Below are 4785 nucleotides of genomic sequence, written 5' to 3'. Positions count from 1 at the left end.
GGGGGGGGGGGGCAGGTGTCATGTTGATTTACAGTTACCTTGTGCAAGGTTCTGTCCTGTTTTGTTATGGCTTGGACTGACTGTCTCCTGACTCTAGGTCTGGAAGATCAAAGATCTTTGACTGAGTAGTTGTAATGTGGGGCCAGTTTCTGTCACTGCCGTCTCTTCAGTTCACTAATGTATGGTCCTATAACCCATGACTCTACTGTGCTCCCATTCATTCACAAAAGTATCTTTATTCTTCAGGTCAGTAACATTTGTGCTGGACTTGAGTTTAGACCTTGAGATAGAGAATTCTGAAGATCTAGAAGTGCTAGACAGGGGTCTTCCGCTTGCTTTTGCTTTCATAAGAGTTTCCTAGCTGTTTTTACTTTGGTATTAATGTGAGAATTCCCAGGTGATGAAGTGGTGAGTTGAAAATTCTAGCCTCTTGCTGAATTTCAAGAGTTTTGCTACAACAAAGTGGGGCCCATTCTCTAAACACATTGTCTTATATCCCATATTGTGCAAGGTGTGTTTTTATGTTATGATTGTGCTGACAGAGATATCTGATAAATAGCACCAGGGCAAGGGTTAGGGTTACAAAAATGAGGTGTCCTGGCATGATTTTGATGATTGGAATGTGTTTACAATGGGCAGAAATGATGAGCTGTGCAGAAAAAGCTACTCAAGGAAGGGTTTTTCAAAATCGCTCTCCTTTCAATGGAACTTTAGCCCTATATTAGGGTTAGGGGTGTGCACCAGGGTAGGATTAGGGTTAGAAGAACAAGGTGTCCTGGCATGAATTTGATGGCTGGAATGTGTTTAGGGTTAGGGTTAGGGGTGTGCACCAGGGTAGGGTTAGGACAGTGGTGGTGAACCTATGGCACGCGTGCCACAGTGGGCACACAGAGCTCTTTATGTCAGCACATGAGCCAAGTCACCCCAGCATCACCCCTGCAGCCAAGCATCGGATAACAGTGCACATAGGGGCCATGCGCATGCTCAGAAAGGAGTAGCAGTGCCAGGTGATGAAATCACAAGCCACAATTCATTAGCCATGATCCATCTGAGCTTTTGCTATGCTGGTCAGTGCACTGCCAAGGATATATATATATATTTGCTTGGACTTGCTGTGAATTGTTTTTCCCCAAACCCCTGAAAAAGCTCTGCTGGACGACACAATTAGGACATATTGGCAGTGATAAAGTGCTTTCTTGCTGCCTTCACAGCCATGGAACAGGTTATATAATTAGCACTAAACTCTTGTTTGGTCAGATTCATTTTAAGTTTTCCCCACCTGAGCTCCAGCTTCATTGCACTCAGCTCTGGCATGTACCAGTTGGGAGCCAGTTGGGCTCTGCAAGAGGGAAAAGGGCACAGCAGGCAATTGTGCCACTCGCCTGGGCAAGCTCCGTATTCCACAGGGTGACCTGAGTGTTGACAGGAACACCTGCCATGTCAGTGGGAAAATCCCACAGAGTCACCTGGAATCCACCTGGATCCATCTGCCTCTGGGGGCAAACCAACCTAATGGTTCCCCCACCCCTACAGAGGGTAAAAAGGGCAATTAATTCAAATCTCAGTAAGAAGTGATCTGACCATAACAGAGGGGTAGATTTTAGCTCCCTAATTTTCAGGTCACCATCCTCCTGCTCAGCTAAAAAAACTAGGTCTAGGATTTGGATTCTTATATGCATTGGACCGGTGATATGTTGAGACAGCCCCATGGTTGTCATGACTGCCATGAAGTCCTGAGCTGCCCTGGATAAGGAAGCCTCGCATGGAGGTTGGAGACCACCTCCATCAGCTCAGGCAGGGATGCTGCTGGACAGTGGGGTAGATGGTACATCAGCAGGATACGTCATCTGTCTCAATTGCCCAATGCACAGTAAAGACACTCCAGGCCTGCACTCAAGCAGACAGGAAGCCTTAAGTGGAAGATAACAATGGCTACCCCCACTTCCAGGCCCTCAGGACAATGTTAGTACTGCACTGAATATCCAGGCAGAGAGAGCTAGGACACAGTTACTACCCCAGACTCGTCCACCCAGCTCTTGGTTATGTAGGCCAGGTTGGCAGAGGGCCGACTGTGATTATGGATCAGTAAGGTTTTCTTGTGAACTGACCTGGCATTAAGCAACAGTACCACAAAGCCTGAGGGTGGACTGGCATGGTCACCAGGAATTTTTCAGCTGGAGGAAGAACAAGAAGAGGGGACAGCAGTAGGACATCTATCCCCTCATCTCCTAGGCTGGCCTGTCCAACCCCCAGTGGCATAACTTCCCCCTGCTCAAAATCTCACTTGGACTGGAGCACCCACACACTTACTCATCACAAAGGAGGTACCACAACTGTCCCAATAGGGTGAATAAAAATAAAACTGTCTGTCTACTAGACAGAGAAAAAGAAAAGAAAGAAAAATAATGAAAAAAGGAAACCTTCAATCCCTATTCAATCGTTTGTTGCATAACACTCTCTACCTGTGCCAAAGCACAATGCTACATTCCAACTTACTTTTCTAATCCATTAACTATCCTCCTTTCACACAATGCCAGTTCTTGTGATCCAGCAACCACAATCCATCTACGACATTCCATACTATCATCATCCTTCACTGTCAAAGTAAAAGGAGAAGGGCAAAAAAGGTGAACAGGGGAGAAGAAGAAGAAGAAAACCACATAGACAGACAGACAGACAGACACAGACACACCTTTCTCCAAGTTGCACCAAGCAGCTGCTGAATGGGTGCCTAACAGGCAAGGCCTTTTGGCAGGAAGCTAAAGTAGGGCCCAGCCAAGGTTGGCTCCACCCTCTGGGCCTGTGTCCCTTCTCCCTCAGTGCTGCCAGACTGCAAGATGGCAGGTGGTAGCCGTGTGTCTGCCTACCTCCCCCAAGTGTTCCCGCCACTCTGGGGCAGATGGAGAAGCAGCAGGAAAGTGGCTAGGAGCAGCAAAGAATGGCAGTGCGTCCCTGAAGGTGAGGGGTGTCCCACAAGGCTGCAGTCCAGCAGTGTTGGATTTTAGTTGTCCAGGATTACAATCCAAAATGCCAAATTAGACGAGGAAGTAAGGCACAGTGAGTTTAAAGGAATTCTTTCTGTATAATCATGGTTCAAACTGCATGGAAGGGCTATAAACCACAGCACTTTTATTTGGGAATGAGTTCTACTGAATTCAGTGGGGCTTGCTTCTAAAGGAACATACTTAAAATCATGCTTTACAAGTTATTTACCAGACATATGTCAAAATTGCCAATTTCTGTTATTTTATCAGTTACGTATGTTTAGAAGCCATTGGTTATATGGTGTGCACAAATACACCACTTAAACCGCAATCCAATATATATCTACTCAGAAATAAATCTAGTTCATTTCAGTTTACTTTATCCCAAGTTATTAAATAAGTAAGCAAGCAAGTAAGGAAAGGACTACAGCCTAAATTGTTATTTTTAAAGAAACGATGTTTCTTTTAATAAACCAAGGGATTGGCAAATCAAGATACTCTGATCTTTCATTTGGCAATTTTCAGTCAAAGAAGACTATTTTTAATTCTGCTTAATATACTTGCCTATTGTTTAGAAAAATATTTGTTGAGAAATATTAATACTAAATTTATTTATTTATTATTTAGAATTTTTGTATGCTATCCCATCGTTTATAGCCTCGGGACGGCTCACATAAATAAACAAACATAATGCAAATACAATTAAAACCCAGAAACACCCTGGCTGCACAATTAAAACCTATAAATATTATCTAACATTATTAAAATATTTTTTAAATAAAAAAGTCTTAGCCTGGTGCCATAAAACAAATAACGACGGCGCCAGGCGGACCTCTCTGGGGAGTGCGTTCCACAGATGGGGCGCCACCACAGAGAAAGCCCTCCTCCGGGTCCATTGCTTCCTGATGTCTCTCACGGAGGGCTCCGGGGAGGGCAAATATGGAAGCAGGCGTTCCTTTAGGTATCCGGGTCCCAAGCTGTTAAGGGCTGTATAGGTGATTACCAATACCTTGAATTGAGCCCGGACTTCAATGGGAAGCCAGTGGAACTGGTAGAGGACTAGGGTTATATGAGAATAATGCCCAGTCCCTGTCAGCAACCTGGCTGCTCTATTTTGTACCATCTGAATTTATTGCAATAAAACTATTAAAGAATTAATAAAAATATAATAAAAAGCATTGCAGAGCTTAGCAAGGAGCCATGCTTCCTGGCAGTGATTTTAACTCATGAAAATAATGATTTAGAGCAATTGTATATTCAAATAACCATGAAGTTAAAACACTGCAGACATGTTTATGGTCTGAGTAATGGCTCTTTTGCAACCCTAATAAGCATTCCAAGACCCTTGTCCATTTGTCAAACAAGAATGATCTTTTTGTCAACATCAGACTCAAGAGTAGTGTCATTCTTACCAGTAAAACTCAAAGCTAAGTTGTATGCCATACCAGCTATGACCCTAGAGAAATTGAACCAGGGAAAAAGAAAACATACAGAAGTAAATTGAAGTAAATAGATCAGGCCCCTAATAAACTCCTATTTTAAGGCCCATGCAAGTCAGAATCCAGACTGAATCTGGAGGAGAAAGGTTTCATTCATCTTGCATCTATTTTACAGAGGACCTTCCTTGTGTAGCATGTCCAAGAAAAACTTGGAAAAAGAATTCTAACTCTGCTAATATCTGAGAAAAGACTTCTCCTGTGTGATACACAAAACAAGAAGGACCTTGTGAGAGAACCCACCTCCTCAATATAGGAACTGTGTCTGACTAAGAATATAAGAAAAAGTATCAAATATAGATAGG

Source organism: Varanus komodoensis, unplaced genomic scaffold (assembly GCF_004798865.1).
Source record: "Varanus komodoensis strain SLA01 unplaced genomic scaffold, ASM479886v1 scaffold11, whole genome shotgun sequence".
NCBI classification, from domain to species: domain Eukaryota; kingdom Metazoa; phylum Chordata; class Lepidosauria; order Squamata; family Varanidae; genus Varanus; species Varanus komodoensis.
This window is presented reverse-complemented; position numbering follows the sequence as displayed.